Source organism: Aedes albopictus, chromosome 3, assembly GCF_035046485.1.
Source record: "Aedes albopictus strain Foshan chromosome 3, AalbF5, whole genome shotgun sequence".
NCBI classification, from domain to species: Eukaryota; Metazoa; Arthropoda; class Insecta; order Diptera; family Culicidae; genus Aedes; species Aedes albopictus.
The window spans coordinates 282,289,921-282,307,742 of record NC_085138.1 but is presented as its reverse complement, the minus strand read 5'-3'; the positions used below and the strand labels follow the sequence as shown (position 1 = coordinate 282,307,742).

Here is a 17,822-nt window from a genome sequence, read left to right as displayed (position 1 = left end):
ATACGGTTGATCAAGGCGGCGATGGATCGAGTGATGTGCGTAGTTCGAGTATCAGGGACACTCTCGAATCCCTTCGAATCTCGCAGAGGGTTACGGCAACGTGATGTTCTTTGGTGCTTGCTGTTCAACATTGCTTTAGAGGGTGTAATTAGGAGAGCGGGGATAAACACGAGTGGAACAATTTTCACAAAGTCCGTTCAGCTGCTTGGTTTCGCCGATGATATTGATATTATTGCTCGTAAATTTGAGACGATGGCGGAAACGTACATCCGACTAAACAGTGAAGCCAGACGAATCGGATTAGTCATGTGTCGAAGACAAAGTACATGATAGCAAAGGGCTCCAGGGAGGAATCAGCGCGCCCGCCAGTCAACGGTTTCGGCAAAAACAGGAGTGTCCATTTCGCCCCGGGTGTCCATTATGCCCCTAATCCCCCTAAGACATACAAAGGGCACGGGATATACCACAATGGATTTATCCACCGATGAACCATATTCATCGCGGTCTGGGAATTTTGACACTAGAGCGGGGCCATTCGCAATCAAAATCGTTCAATTCTGATTGGAAATGGCCCCGCTCTAGTGTCAAAATTTTCGGACCGCGATGATTTCGGTTCATCGGTGGATAAGTCCATTGAGTTGTCCAAAAAAAGTCTCACGAAACCTACTGCAAGCCTATAGCCTATATATATCCATCCTACGTGAGAACAAAAGATGTTTACAAAGTTCTTACAGATAAATAGATTAACACGGGAAATCTGAACACAAAGCACTACCACACAGGAATTTGGATTGGTCAATAGATCAAATAAATGCTTAAAATCAATGCGAAATATAAATGAACTTTTAAATTGCTAATGAATCAAGCACGATTGAATGCGATTGAATTTTTTTAGCAAATAATATAATTATGTAAGGCAAATATAGGGCCCATATTGCCATATAGGTGTAAAAGCGTGTGCATCCAGAATAACCATGCTAGGGGTGACGGGTTCGATTCCCGGTCGTTCCAGGAACTTTTCGTAAAGGAAATTCGCTTGACTTCCTTGGGTTAAAAACTGTGGAAGTGTTCATAGAACACTGAAGCAGGCTGTGTCCCAGCTGGTACGTTACGTCAAAAAGGAGAAGAACCAATGTGAATATACAAGAAGGTCAAATTTTGTAAAGCGGAATGCTATTTCAATTCACGAGTGAAATCTTCAATCATAATTATAAAACTTGTTGCCTGCGCAAGAAGCTCAGATTGGCGACCAGGAAGACGAAGAAGTGCTTCTTCGGGGAAGGTGATTCAGGGGAAATTTCAATGAATTTATGACAAAACCAAAAGTGGAAAATAAACAGAACGATGCTCATCTCATATAAATATTGAAGTAAGCTACTCGCGACCGACCGCGAGTCATCGGCTGCAGTCAGGTTATAAATAGCAATACACCAAACGGTTTTCGTAAGTAAACCACAATATTTGTTCTGGCGTCTAGCGATGCGTGAATTTTGTGTTTATGGTATGCAGTTTACGCTTTTTTGGGTCTGTGGTTCGATGATCTGTACCGCGGTAGCTGAGAAAGTTCAATGTGAATTGCGATGAAATTGTTGAATGCATGTACTGCGAAAAAGATGATCCAACAAAACTTAATCATTTTATGAGGATAATCTAAAAAAATGTCTTACCCCTTCAATTCCTTTATTGCCTTGCTGAATCTTCCCCCTGCTGAATCATGTTTTACCAAAATCTAATGAAAGCATATTATATTATTTTGGTTGATCCAAGTTCAAGTTGTAAAAACCGCTTCATCTCAAACGCAAGTCAAATCTTGATCTGCGAATTCCCGTCGAGGAGACACGAGACCGCGAACGCGCCAACAACAGTCATAAATAATTTGGAAAACGATATGAATAATTTGTTTTCAGTGAGCCAATGCTGGTGTAATGATCGGCGGGCAATATGCGCGAGTCCATTGGCCCCTTTCACCAAACGTATAGACTACTGGATACATACCTACCCTACTGTTGAATCTACGCGACTTAACGATCTTCAAATTGCGCTCTATCCACTATGTAGGCATTCACAACAACGTTCAGTGTCGAATGGTAGGCTAGGCAGGACCAGACCGAATGGCTTCCCGCCTTTGCTCTCGTAGTTCGGATCAAACAGAATGAATTGCCAATGTAGAGGACTAACAACACCAACAACACTTACCGAAGTTAAGGGGAGAACGATGCGCGGTCGCAGTAGCGCATGTGTGTCTGTACTACAGAGCACGTGTTTGCAAACTTCTTATCTGTCTCTCATTAGTCGAATGGCGCGTAGATTAGTTTGGTTGAGCTATGGCATATGCTGATTTTTAGCTTGATAATATGATCTATTTTTATGTTGAATTGAGAGTTATACAATTTATTTTCCAAAATTGTGACAACAAGGTCCTGTGGCGCAATGGATAACGCGTCTGACTACGGATCAGAAGATTCCAGGTTCGACTCCTGGCAGGATCGTAACAACTTTTTTAGTTGATTGCAGAAAGCGTAGCTTAACGACCCATATAAGTAAACATGACCAGCGCTTGAAATTGAGTGAATATGAAGAATACGACCAGTCATCAGCGCCAGCAACCACTACGAACGAATGCGCAAAGGGAGCGAAGAAAACCCGAACCAACTGCGACTGCTGTTCCTCATCGGTCGGTACGCTTGTGAAGCAAACTGGCTGGTGGTCGTTCATGCTCAGTTGCTGCGGTGAGTGTGAAGATGGGGAAATGATTCAGTGGTTTTATTTGTTGCTCAAAATTTGTAAAAACAATCATTCTGTTGGTATGGGAATGTTGTACGTGACTATTGTAATCGATTTAATTTGAGTTTATGTTATTTGCACTGTAATAACGGGATAAAAACTAAGCATATTCATTGCCGTATACGCCGGCGAAGAGAAAGATTCAGAGAGCCACCACGCATATGAACCACTGTTTCTCACTCTCAGTAATAAAATTGATTGCTCATGCTCCCACTTGCTTCTGAAGCATGTTAGCCAATGAATGTATTCAGCTACCGCTCTGGGTTGAACAGCGTCAGTCGAAGAGGAGTAAATTTTGCTTCGTCCAGGGGAAAACGCTTCATTTTGCAAGCACTGAACATGACTATTCTTTATTACACCAACGAACCTAACCTCAAAATGACTGACAATTCTCAGGTCATTTTGACAGATGTAATATGAGCATGAAAAGGACAGCAACAAGATCGATAAAGTAGAATATATGATCCGTCTTTTTCGTGCATGTGTGTGGTCTGTCAAAATGATCTGAGAAGTGTCAAACATTTTCATGGATATAGCTTTGTTGGTGTAATGAAGAAAACGACAAACTGACACTGAGGAAGATTACAAGTGGTAGTCGAAATACGCGTATCTGTCAAAGGATAAGCAATACAGGGCGGAATTGAAAGGTACGAAACTGATTACACTCATTCGAAGAGGGTATTCTGCTTAGAGGGTTCGAAAAGTCGGTACAAGATATATTGAAGAGATTTATCATTTCTACCCGAAAACCAATCGATGAAAAATTATCACATCAAATCACGGCGATCGAACAATTGGTACCATCAGATATTCATTTGGGTTTTCCTTCAGAGATTTCTCTCGCAATTTTTATTCATTTTTCACGGTTTTCTTTAGAGTTTCACCCAGGATCCTTGCAAGGATTTCTCTCGACATTATTTTGGAGAATCCTTCTGAGATTTTTTTTAACGATACCTTGAGGAATACCTTCAGATTCCATGATTTTTTTCTGGATTCCTTTCTAGGTTCCTTCCTGGATGGCTTACAAAATTCCTCCAGGATTCTCTCAGAGACTCCTCTTGAATTTTTTTCAGGGATTATAGACTGTTTCAGAAATTATAAATACACTTTGTTTGTTAAATTAAATGAACTGTTCTAATGATTTTTACCAATTTTTTTCAGAGTATAGCATATTGTACTCCATATTTTTATATTTCCTTTCAATTTTCTTGATATTTTAAAGAACAGTTGAGTTCTCTAACAAATAACTTAATTTTTCAAATTTGAATTAGCACAAATGTGTTTTTTATGATTTCAACATTATTTTCATTAAATACCAGAAATTATCTAAATGTTTATCACATTCGCTTTCTCAACAAGTTGTCTAGAATGCCTTGATCACAATTCGGAAAAAAATCGCTAAAGACATTTCCACAACATTTTTTCGGAGATCAAGTTTCTTATTTTTTAAGGTTTTCTACGGAACATAAGAACTACCACACAATTTCTTAGCTTTTCTGAACGCATTTAATCTAAAGAAACTCATTTTTTCAGCTCATTCGATCCTTCAGATGGCAAAGCTTCTCATACCATAAAAACGAATGCAGTAAGCAGTAATTAAGACATTCGTTTGCTTAACGTTTGTTGCTACTGGTGTTGTTAAGAAGTTTGAAACTAAAAATTTTGTATTGAGAAGGCCCGTAATGGTGGTTCTTGATCAAATATTCCAGTAAAAATTACTCTTACCAATCGAGAAATATCTTTTATTATCGATACAGCAATTTTTATTGTGTTTCGAAATTAAATATTTTATCTGTGAAATGTTTTTCTTTTCTACTATGCTACATTTTTTGACCACTTTGTGCAACTTCAAATTTTAATCATCTAGTTTACAGAGCCCTAGTTCTTAACTTTTATCAGAAACATCAACAAAATTGGTATTATTTGCTTCGTTAGCATGTTTACTATAAGAGCTCACAGAAACTTTTTTGGATATTGTGCTCAAATTGAAATGGCAGTAAATCGTTAGTGTATTTATAATTTCTGAAACAGTCTATACTTCAGGTCAGGTTTCCTGCTGGGACTTCTTTTAGAAATTTCTCATCGAATCTTTCCGTATGTATTTACGAGATTCCTGCGTCGATTAATTCCATTTGAGTTGGGGTCAGTTCTGTCATGGTAAAATCAGAGCTGGTCACTCAAGGCTTCCAAATTCAAGCGCCACCTATACTGGTACGCCCCCTTGGAAATGACGTCAATATTGCACCTAATGAAGAATTATTCTAGAGAAATCATTCCATACATATTTTTTTTCACGAAATAATTTTGTAATTATCGCGGAAGGGACATTCTTGCAGGACTTTCTTTTTGGCAAGAATTCAGCAAGAACTCTTCTGAAGATTCATCTGGAAATTACTTTAGAATGGTTTTCTCCGTACATTTTTATATCTCTTAAGATTCTTTCCAGAAATTCTTCCAAAGATTTATTCAAACTATACACATAGTTCACATAGATACAGAGATTCTTTCAGAAATTCCTCAGGGGTTTTTCTTCAGAAATTTATAAATTCTCCAGGAACATTTTCAGAAATTATTATTGGATTTTTTCCTGGTTGATTCGTTCTTGTAATACGCCATATATTTAGGGATTCTCTCAGCTATTTTTTTTTTTTTTGAAAAAATGATCTCTAGTTATTCCTGCGGAGATAACTAAGGATGGATCCAAACCTTCCTTTTGGGGTTCTTTCAGAAATTTTGAAGTTGATGCATCAGGAAATTCTTACAAGAACCGCTCAGCAATTATAACAGAAAGAATTCCTTCAGGATTGTTTTTGTTTCTATAAGATTTCATTAAGAAATTCATCTCTTCAGGGATTTTTATGAGTTTACTTCAGACATTTTTCTACAGCTTCCTACTGGAATCACTCGAAAAAATTTAAAGCATTTTTTCCGTGGAATTACATCCACAAGTTTCTCAGGGTTTTCAAGGAGATAAATATCTTAGAAACTTTTTTCAGGTATTTTCCCAGATATGCATCCAGGAAAAGGCCGCCTCCAAAAACATGGCCATACGTAGCACCTATTTTTTGACACAACTTCCCTTATAATTACACCAAGAAATCACCACATCAACCGAAATCGCAAATCCTCCACGTTTTGATTGATGGAAGGTACTTCTCGGACATTACTTCCGGACGGAACTATCGTGGTGCCAACATCGTATTCGACCACTGATGGTGATGGTCAAACTGCGTCCACAACTTTCCGTCGTCATAATAATGTACGGCACCGGCGACCGCCACGGTACAACCAAGAGTGACTGAAACAACTGTATGTCACCTCAGCATACGCGCAGAATCTCGTGGCAGCCTTACCAAACGAGGGTGAGCTCGATGTGACTCCACTAGAGGACTGCTAGAGTATAGTGAAGGCGGATATTAACGGCATAGCCGAGAACACCATCGGGTACGTGGAAAGAAGTCGACGGATCGAATGATTCGACGAGGAGTGCAGAGCGATTTTGGAGGAGCAGAACGCATTGCGGGCGGTAATGCTGCAGCAAGGAACTCGGCAGAACGTGGAACGTTACAAACAGAAGCGGAAACAGCAGACCGCGCTGCCTGGAAGAAGCGGAGTCTGAAGAAATGCAACTGCTGCGCCGTACCCAAGAAACACGGAAGTTCTACCAGAGGCTCAATGCAATGAAATATGCTGGGATAAGGACGGAAGTCTCTTAACGGGCGGACGTGAGAAGATCGAAAGGTAAAAACAGCACTTCGATGAGCACCTGAATGGCGTGTAGTATGTAAGTACGGAAAACCACGGCAACGGAGGAAACGACTACGCCAGTACAGCAGAGGACGGGAATGATTCAACTTCCACACTGAGGGAGGTTATAGATGCCATTCATCAGCTTAAAATCAACAAAGGAGCTAATAAGGATGGTATCGCAGCTAAACCACAGTCAAACAGACATACTACTCAAATCGAAATCATCGCACGATTTAACGGTCATTTTGAAAATAAAGTGTGGTTCGGACTGTGCTCGCATGTGTCATGGTGGCGCTGCTGTGCCTACATCACCTCTCAATTTTGGAGAGAAATGAACGCGACGCCGATCAATGTTTACATAAAATGACTCAATCATGAACTTTCATTCATGTTTTATGAATGGATGACGCCACGGGGGAGTCGTCACCTGCTAAATTGTTACATCGAGCCGAGGGAAACAACACTTGCAAATGCATGCTTCGGATTGAGCATTATAGAGGGTGCTGGTGAGATGCCAAACGATGTTTTTGAAGCAATTTTCTTCTAAGTAGTATGTCTGTTTGTCTGTGGCTAAACTCAACAATATGGGCCCAGAAAAGTTGGCCACCTGTCTGCACCGGCGTTAGGACAGAAGGTCGAAGGACAAATGGTCGAAGGACAAAAGGTCGAAGGACAAATGGTCGAAGGACAAAAGGTCGAATGTGACAAAAGGTCGAATGGGACAAAAGGTCGAATGGGACAAAAGGTCGAATGGGACAAAAGGTCGAATGGGACAAAAGGTCGAATGGACAAAAGGTCGCATGAACAAAAACATTAGTAGACCAAGTTACCAGCTGGTGTGTCTCACTTATAAGAATAAATATTTCATGTTGTTGCTCATTGAGAGAAACATGGTGCTGTTATAGTAACCATATGTATTTCAGCCACTGACATTTCTATGGGAAATTTTTGTTTCTTTTGTTCATAGGCTGTTCTTTCAAGTTGTGATTATGTAGTATTTAATGGCAATTTAGTTTGATGTTTTGTTCAGGAATTTTGCTTCTTAAATTTATAGGCTGTTCTTTTAAGTTTTGTAACCTTTCGTCCATTTTAAGTTTTTCGACCTTTTGCCCATTCGACATTTTGTCCATTCGACCTTTTGTCCATTCGACCTTTTGTCCTTCGATCTTTTGTCCTTCGACATCATGGCTTTCAACCTTTTGTCATAGATTCGATAACATCTTCCTGATAAAACCACAACTTAGTTGACTGAAGAAAAAATCGTTATTAGCATAGCATAGCATAGCATAGCCGACCGTACACATCCTGGGATGGCTGTCGATAGAGACATTTAATGCGCCAGAAAAGTTGCCTGGGATTTGACAAACCTTTCATTTAACGAACTCTCGACACCTGGCCAGGTCCTTACGATCAGCGGGGATGGGGAGGAAATGTTGATTAGATATCTACTCAGAACATGTCCAAGAACTTGGGCCACTTCATAGATATCTGGAGTTGGAAGTTGGGTGGGGTTTGATGGGATGCTTTCCTTGGCGAAAAAGCGCATGATAAGTTATTATAAATAAATATTCAATTATGTAATATGTATGATTTACCTTATTACCGCTGAAAAAGTAAATATTAGTAACGAATGTAGAGGTTTTTTATTGATGATTGTATTTTAGAATAAACTTGACTTGAGTACTCTTGGAATAAATTTGCATTCATTGGAGAAGAAATAAAAGCAGGTTTGTTTTACACAAGAATTTTTGATGATGATGATGATGATGATGATTGTGTACCCACCATCAGCGCAAGGATTACCTATGACTGCAGAATTATTCCGGGAGGGAATAATCTACCTGATGGTTTGTTGTAGCAGGGAGAGTTAAAATCGCTGAATCCCTTCGGAAGTCAACAAAAGTTGCTATCTCATGACAGAAGTCTGGCTACTCCACGAACTTAAGTCCGGTCATCAGTTCATTCAACACCCTTAGGCTATCCCCCGTGTGTGTGTAACCCCGCAGTATAATGTATTAAGTGTAGATAGTTTGAAATATTCATTAAAAAGATGAAAAAAAAACGTGTATATTGAAACGGGCTCACCAAGTTTAGTCTCCTGTCGTCTACCGAAAAAAAACAGTCACTACAGATCAACTGCTTCACTTGAAGAGCATCAGCCGGACTCGTTCACACATCCGACATGTCGTTTTTTTCTTCGCACACATGATACAGCATCCCGGGAGGAGAAATAAGTCACTATCGATACTGATATCATCACTGCCGGAGTACGCGAATAGGAATCTACGCGGAAGGACACTTGCTTTTCACACACTGAATATTTGCCAGCGGAATCGAGGACATTAATCCGTGTTCAAAACATGAGAAAAAAGACAAGCGATTTATGATCTACGGGAATATTCTCAGTATATTCAAATTTCCACGCAGTACCACTCACTGCTAATCCACTGATTGCGTGAAGAAAATTTCTACTCCATCTATTGTAACAGGGCCATTATTTTCACCCTCAAAAGAACACACCCGTACAATTCTGTCTACGGGAAGATTGCGTTCAACGAATCACTTCCTTTCTACCAGTTTCCGGTGCAACGACCACGACACTATCACCACGGAACACGGCGGAACTCGATGACGATGAAGACGACGGCGGTAGGGATTTGGAATCCGATTGTTACAAAAAACCAAAATACGATCACAAAAGGAAATTATTCTAATGTCTCAAATAAATAATTAAAAAACCACCGGCCGAATTAAAAAAACAAAAAACCACCGACTGAAGAAAAAATCGTTATTGAGGAAAAAATATAAGCCGCTCTGTCATATGCATAAACGAACGCAAACCTTAAAACAAAGAAACAGAAAAAAATAAAAAGAAAACATAAAAAGAGTCAAAACTCAAATCCTCCCTCATCATTACAATGCATTCCAATTCGTATCGCCTTACGGCCAGCAGACATGGAACTTCTCCGAATTTCGGAGCAATAAAACGGTCTTTCCGACGACTTCCTTTCGGTGGACGACGACGGCATTCATACATTCCGATCCGATGGATCGTTGTCGTCGCAAATTGTGCGACATCCTTTAATTATTGCGTCGTCGTCGTCGTTGTTGCTGGCTTGCGTTTGGCTGGTGCCCCGTCCCGAATGGTAATCGAATTCCACTGCTGAAGGATCGACCGCGGTGTGTCGTGCCGGCCCCATATGGCGCCCAAAAGGTGACTGTTCGATGCTACTCGTGGGTTGCGTATAGGTATCTATGGATGCATGGTGCATTAGACTGGTTCAATACAATTCAATGAGTTTTAGAACTTCATGTGTTCATTACTCTAATTCCAAGTTATTAGAACTACCAAGGAACTACGTTCCATGAAACTACTTTAGGGTTATAATGTAGCCGGTGGTATTTACTCACAGCCTGTCAACCCAAATAAACCAGTCTAAAGCTAAGAAGCCGCCTCCTGCTCTAGCCCTTCATGAATGCAAATGCGGTGAGGATGGAATCGACGACGGGGTGCAGGCCAGGGTTGGGGATATTTTGAAAATTTGTTCATCGCTGCATGCAAATCACATGCTAATGGGCAACGATGAACTTTCAGAGCTCTCTGGCGTTCGAGTTCTTCCTCCCACTCTTTCCTTATCCAAGTATAGGAACGGAAATGGACGCTGGTTGCCATGCCTTTGTATTGTGGCCAAATGCAACTTGGTTGCAGCCGGCAAAAGTGCACTGTGAATCGAATCCATATTTTGCCTGTAGGTATTACGTCAGAAGGTTTAGCCTAGCTGTGAATAGCAGCGCAAAGAGAGGAGTTTCTTTTGACTTTCATAGCTTTGGATGATCCCGAGAGAAAGCAGTCGTCCGACAAACATCGTATACTCGCTGCATATCTATTTTAATTGTTATGAGTCTTAAGCTGACAACTGGACTAATTTTTTATTTCACTTGTTTCGGAACTAGAATTACTTGTGCTTTCTGGTTAGAGGGGGTGTATTTTTTTTATTCCTGTTCGGGTTTGTCACTGCGACCAGTTTTTAGATCTATTGTGACATTACCCGTATCCTTAGTGTAGTGCATGTCGCATTACTCAATTGCCATTGAGGGGCAATAAAGTATCGATTTTGATACAGTTTTTGTTTTGTTAGAAAACAAAACAAGAGTACTGATATTGGCCATGCATCGGAAACCTAGCATCGCCCTTGTTTTACTGCTAAATTCTCCCTAGTAGGAAGTTTAGGACCCGGGTTTTAACATTAGCAGCAATATCATTCCAATAATGGAACATGTGTTCAGTAATAAGGATTCTAATATGTTCCTTGCATACTAGCACTTTCCAGTCTTCGAAGAGTTAGTACATACATGGATCCCTAACCCAATTTGATTTCCTTTGCATTGAGTTTAGCCTCAGATGGTGAGGTTTTTAACTATATGCAAAGTAAAGTTGGTAAACTCAGTTTTCTTCAAAAACTGGAAGTCACCAAAACACCAGTAGTAAGGACTAAATACAATAATTCTTTGAAATACCAGAACACATATTCCAAAATTGAAAAATAGGATGACACTAGATTTCGGTTTGGTAGATCTATCACCGCAACGCAACCCAAAAAGGCGATCTACCCACGCTACGGGCTCCGTTAAAGATCGAGCATCTTTTAAACCCCCTCAACCATTCATCCCTCAGCACGGGTCGCCTGACACCTTGGATTGGGGTTACCTGTTTGGTGGACTTTTACCCCCGGAACAGGTGGTCCGTAGTGCTATTCTAAGCCGACAGCTACACGGGCATAGAGGGGGTGTATGGTTTCGATTTATCCGGAGATTCTCAGTACCACCTGAATCCCTGCGGATATTCCCCCAGGAATCCCTCACGAAGATTCCTCCAGTAATTCCTCACAGAGATTCCTCCAGGAATCCCTCACGGAGATTCCTCCAGGAATCCCTCCGGAGATTCCTCCAGGAGTCCCTCACGGAGATGCCTCCAGGAATCCCTCCGGAGATCCCTCCAGGAGTCCCTCCGGAGATTTCTCTGGAAATTCCTCTAAGAATTTCTCTGGAAATTCCTCTAGGAATTTCTCTGGAAATTCCTCTAGAAATTTCTCAGGAAATTCCTCCAGGAATTTCTCAGGGAATTCCTCTAGGAATTTCTCAGGAAATTCCTCAAGGAGTTCCTCAGGAAATTCATCTTGGAAGTTCTCTGGAAATTCCTAAAAGATTTTCTTTGGATTTTCTCTGGAAATTCCTCAAGAACTTCTCAGGAAATTCCTAAGGGAATTCCTCAAGGAATCCCTCAGGAAATTCCACAAGGAATTACTCAAGAAATTCCTCCGGAAGTTTCTCAAGCAATTCCTCCGGAAGTTCCTCAAGGAATTCCCTACGGAAGTTCCTCAAGGAATTCCTCTGGAAGTTCCTCAAGGAATTCCTCTGGAAATTCCTCAGGAAATTCATCAAGGAAATTCCTCAAGGAAATTCCTCAGGGAATTCCTCAGGAAATTCCTCAAGGAATTCCTCAGGAAATTCCTCAAGGAATTTCTCAGGAAATGCCTCCAGAAGTTCCTCTAGGAATCCCTCCGGAAGTTCCTCTAGGAATTCCTCCGGAAGTTCCTCTAGGAATGCCTCGGGAAGTTCCTCTAGGAATTCCTCGGGAAGTTCCTCTAGGAATTCCTCCGGAAGTTCCTCTAGGAATTCCTCCGGAAGTTCCTCTGGGAATTCCTCCGGAAGTTCCTCTGGGAATTCCTCCGGAAGTTCCTCTGGGAATTCCTCCGGAAGTTCCTCTGGGAATTCCTCCGGAAGTTCCTCTGGGAATTCCACCGGAAGTTCCTCTGGGAATTCCTCCGGAAGTTCCTCTGGGAATTCCTCCGGAAGTTCCTCTGGGAATTCCTCCGGAAGTTCCTCTGGGAATTCCTCCGGAAGTTCCTCTGGGAATTCCTCCGGAAGTTCCTCTGGGAATTCCTCCGGAAGTTCCTCTGGGAATTCCTCCGGAAGTTCCTCTGGGAATTCCTCCGGAAGTTCCTCTGGGAATTCCTCCGGAAGTTCCTCTGGGAATTCCTCCGGAAGTTCCTCTGGGAATTCCTCCGGAAGTTCCTCTGGGAATTCCTCCGGAAGTTCCTCTGGGAATTCCTCCGGAAGTTCCTCTGGGAATTCCTCCGGAAGTTCCTCTGGGAATTCCTCCGGAAGTTCCTCTGGGAATTCCTCCGGAAGTTCCTCTGGGAATTCCTCCGGAAGTTCCTCTGGGAATTCCTCCGGAAGTTCCTCTGGGAATTCCTCCGGAAGTTCCTCTGGGAATTCCTCCGGAAGTTCCTCTGGGAATTCCTCCGGAAGTTCCTCTGGGAATTCCTCCGGAAGTTCCTCTGGGAATTCCTCCGGAAGTTCCTCTGGGAATTCCTCCGGAAGTTCCTCTGGGAATTCCTCCGGAAGTTCCTCTGGGAATTCCTCCGGAAGTTCCTCTGGGAATTCCTCCGGAAGTTCCTCTGGGAATTCCTCCGGAAGTTCCTCTGGGAATTCCTCCGGAAGTTCCTCTGGGAATTCCTCCGGAAGTTCCTCTGGGAATTCCTCCGGAAGTTCCTCTGGGAATTCCTCCGGAAGTTCCTCTGGGAATTCCTCCGGAAGTTCCTCTGGGAATTCCTCCGGAAGTTCCTCTGGGAATTCCTCCGGAAGTTCCTCTGGGAATTCCTCCGGAAGTTCCTCTGGGAATTCCTCCGGAAGTTCCTCTGGGAATTCCTCCGGAAGTTCCTCTGGGAATTCCTCCGGAAGTTCCTCTGGGAATTCCTCCGGAAGTTCCTCTGGGAATTCCTCCGGAAGTTCCTCTGGGAATTCCTCCGGAAGTTCCTCTGGGAATTCCTCCGGAAGTTCCTCTGGGAATTCCTCCGGAAGTTCCTCTGGGAATTCCTCCGGAAGTTCCTCTGGGAATTCCTCCGGAAGTTCCTCTGGGAATTCCTCCGGAAGTTCCTCTGGGAATTCCTCCGGAAGTTCCTCTGGGAATTCCTCCGGAAGTTCCTCTGGGAATTCCTCCGGAAGTTCCTCTGGGAATTCCTCCGGAAGTTCCTCTGGGAATTCCTCCGGAAGTTCCTCTGGGAATTCCTCCGGAAGTTCCTCTGGGAATTCCTCCGGAAGTTCCTCTGGGAATTCCTCCGGAAGTTCCTCTGGGAATTCCTCCGGAAGTTCCTCTGGGAATTCCTCCGGAAGTTCCTCTGGGAATTCCTCCGGAAGTTCCTCTGGGAATTCCTCCGGAAGTTCCTCTGGGAATTCCTCCGGAAGTTCCTCTAGGAATTCCTCCGGAAGTTCCTCTAGGAATTCCTCCGGAAGTTCCTCTAGGAATTCCTCCGGAAGTTCCTCTAGGAATTCCTCCGGAAGTTCCTCTAGGAATTCCTCCGGAAGTTCCTCTAGGAATTCCTCCGGAAGTTCCTCTAGGAATTCCTCCGGAAGTTCCTCTAGGAATTCCTCCGGAAGTTCCTCTAGGAATTCCTCCGGAAGTTCCTCTGGGAATTCCTCCGGAAGTTCCTCTGGGAATTCCTCCGGAAGTTCCTCTGGGAATTCCTCCGGAAGTTCCTCTAGGAATTCCTTCGGAAGTTCCTCTAGGAATTCCTTCGGAAGTTCCTCTAGGAATTCCTCCGGAAGTTCCTGGGTCTATATCTCTCAGTCATTGTCCTTATAAAATTCACAGTCCAAGATTTGCATTGAAACATCGCGAAAACATCCCATTTGCATGCATCCTATCCTACATCCTGCCAAATTACCAGTATCACTCGATTTTGTTTTAAAACTGGTCGCCATAAGACGTCATGCACGCCAACCCTCCTCCAATTGAATTGATTCCACTATCATGGCACGACCGGAAAGTGCCATTTAATTTAATTATGCAGCAATAACTGCAGGCACGTGACATCAGCTCGTAATATCATTCGGACGCGTTCGAGTGCAGATTGGAGGATGTTCCTAAAATGGACGGAAAATTGACTGAAATTCACCTTGGCTTGTGCACGGACAAGGGGTCAACTGGTTTCGACACTTCTGACAAAGGTTATTTTTTCAAATGTGATTTAAGTGTTTTCAATTGGCACTTCATCATGTGTCATAGACTGATTCAACGCAATCTAACTCTTCCTAACTTGCAATTATAACACCCATCCGATGACAAATGGGTCTGGATAAGCAGTTTCAGGTCCTCTCCACGAGATAAATGTACTTCATGATATCGTTCGAACTAATTGGATAGTCGTGAGACGGAGCTCGAATCGGAAAGTTCGATAAAGTCATTTATCATACTTGTCCAGTGTGGGATGGTGGACCTAATTGAACGATTCCGAATAGATTTATACCCATGTTTACAACAGTTCGTGTGGATTTCTTTTGTTACATGCTACCAGCGCCAGCTGCAGCGGTTCAACCAAGACTTGGACGTGGTGTATAACAGTAGTGTGGCCAGACCACTCCCAGCTGAAGAAACAAACAACATCGAAATGTGACCAAAGCAACTCCATCAAAGTCCATTAAGATTCATAAACACACAAAGCTATCCGCCAGTGACCGACCCAACCCGTCCAGCAGCGGCTAGAAGATCTTCTGCGAAGGATAAACAATTAAGTCAGGGAATTATGCTTTTTTGCCACTTTCCTTCCACAGGGAATTTTGGACAATGAGACAAATTTGGAGAAACATGGTCAAATTTCCTAGGCTTCATCATTGTGGTCCTCCACGGTATGAGGCTCTGTTTAGACCTCAAGATCATACACACCAAACGCTTTCAGCAATATTTTGCTGAATTTTGCCGTGCTAAAGGGTCCAGCAAAATTTTTGCTGAAATTTCAGTAAAGTTTGCTGAATTACAGCAAAACGTTACTGGTGATCAGCAGAGTTTACTGAAGAAACCAGCAAAATTTTGCTGAATTTCAGCAATATTATTGCTGAAACCTTCAGCTCGGCTAAATTTTGCAAAACTTTGCTGAAACCTTCACACCAAAATTTTTGAAATGTTTCCAGTACGCCAAAAATCAGCAAAAGAAATTGCTGAATTTCAGCAACATTTTTGCTGAATTTCAGCACAACTTTGCTGATCAACTGTCAAAATTGCTGGATGGTTCAGCAAGTTGAAAAATAATTGTTGATACTCAGTAATTTGTATTGCTGAATGCAACCAGCACGCCAAAAATCAGCAAAGTTTGCTGATTACCAGCAAAAATATTTTGCAGTGCTCAATCGATGTTTGGTGTGTAGACTGCTTAAAAACCTGAATAAAACCCCAATTGTCATTTTTCCAGTCACAGGTTTTATGAAGGTTGCGAACTACTATACGAAGATGTTGCCCTCTGTGCATCACCAAAGCACGACCCAGCTTAAATTAATAAGAATAAACTGTGATAGTCAACAGCGCACAAAAAAGCAACAACTGTACAGCAATAATAACAATTAAAACTTGGATCCCCAACTCGTCGTCTTCGTCGCCGTCGTCGTCGTCCATTTGTTTCGTTGGTCGTCGTCGGCCACGTCGGACGTCTTATGGGAGTTGAGAAGACCAATGCACTTTGTTTCCAGGCAAGGATTCGTTTTGCATACAAAGAGTGCGATTTTTATTGCCTCCATCCGCGTCCATCGGCGTCGTCGTTTTCATTCCGGTCCGAGTCCGAGGAGACCAATTTCAACTTCGATAGTGTATATGCGGTGGTGGCAGCTGGTCGGAAATGAGGAACGATGGTACCAAACAGCGAAACATGATCCCATGCATTGCAGAATATTGTTTGCGCCATTTGGATGAACTTCCCTGGCTTGGCCATTGGGATGCCTTTGGCCTTTGGAGGCTGGGAGCAGTGGAGCAGAAAAATTAATTAAAATTGCACTGGAATAATTATCAGTCTCTAGGCGTTCGGTGGTTCATCACTACGTGGAGAGCTCTATGCATCGGAATTGGAGCTGATAACATTTTCTAACGTTGGAAATGTCATCCCTCAGTGGTCAACCCATGTTATATTGCTCCTAAAAGACTAATAAGCAGTCTATTTTATCGTTTTGTAAAATATCCTTTCGTGCTCAAGCCATTTTCAAGGAGTTCCTTAATCGAATTTTTGAGAAATTTTTGAAAGGTTTTCTTTAAAGGAGCCTTTGGAGACATTTCTGAGGGGATATTGTAAGCACCAGAAACTTTGCATCAGATACCTGTGAAGAGTTACATTGCGCCGATTATCAATATCAGGTCAAAAAGAGAAAATGATGAAAGCATAAACCAAAACTCATTGGAAAATTGTATAAATTACTGGTACTAGCGTGGAATTTGTAGGGGAGTAAGTTGACTGCCAACTGGAAACAAATTTCGGAATTGAAGCATATTTACTGGAATTGAAGTAAAAATTGGAAGTCGTAAGTAAAATTAATCAAATATCATTAGTTGTAATGCATAAAACATGTAATTGAGCAGGAACACTGTGGCGCTTGGAGCGAAGCCCGAAACTCGTAAGAAAGAATGCTACGGAAATGTAATTGCAAGTTGTTGAATTATGTGTGTTTACTATCGAACAGGATTCAAACTAAGGTTGTCGGAAAACATTGAGAACAAGCAAAGATTTTAAGGAAAGTGTTCATGTAAGCGATGCTATAACTTCTTTAGCTATTCAATCGAGAGTTAATTCTAATATAACTTCAGTTGCAAGCAGGGATGGGAACACTCACTTACAGAGATTTACATTCACTTGATGTTTTCTCAGCTCAGAAGCGTGCAATCAAGAAATGGTGTATGGACGACTTTTGCCTTGTGGTTTTGTCTAAAGGTTCGCCGAATAGAGTAAGTGTCGCACACGCATATCAAAGTCGTGACAGACCTGTGAAAGCGACTCTCCACGAGGTGAGTGTAATTTACATTCACCTCGTGGAGAGTTGCCTTCGCAGCTTCTTCACGACTTCGGTATGCGTGTGCGACCCCTACTCTATTCGGCAAACTTTTAGACAAAACCACAAAGCAAAAGTCGCCCATACATCATTTCTTGATTGCACGCTTCTGAGCTGAGAAAACATCAAGTGAGTGTAACTCTCTGCAAGTGAGTGTTCCCATCCTTGGTTGCAAGCTATAAATAGCTGCTATAAAAAGGTTTTCGTTGATCATTTGCGAGAAGTTACAACAAATATGTAGACAATTCGTAATGCAATTTCCAAAAATCCAAAAATATTTGGAAAAATTTCCGAGAAAATTCTTGAAGTATTTATTTTTAATAAAACCTTAATCAATTTCTAGAGAACACTCTTGGGTAAATTGTGGGAAGATTCTGCAATAAAATTCCTGAAAGAATCACCAGAGAAATTTACGAAAGAAT

The 17,822-nt window shown here is 42.0% G+C and overlaps 1 protein-coding gene, 1 long non-coding RNA gene and 1 other non-coding gene across 3 annotated transcripts in view; 2 read left to right on the top strand and 1 right to left on the bottom strand.

Annotated features, from left to right (window-relative positions):
• Positions 1 to 17,822, top strand: part of LOC109418850 (matrix metalloproteinase-2-like) — a 513,298-nt gene that overhangs the window by 300,430 nt on the left and 195,046 nt on the right. The window lies entirely within an intron of this gene.
• LOC134292195 (uncharacterized) overlaps positions 1 to 17,822 on the bottom strand; it is a 163,813-nt gene that overhangs the window by 12,841 nt on the left and 133,150 nt on the right. The window lies entirely within an intron of this gene.
• Positions 2,417 to 2,489, top strand: Trnar-acg (transfer RNA arginine (anticodon ACG)). Its single transcript has one exon. It is a non-coding gene; the product is annotated as a tRNA-Arg (tRNA).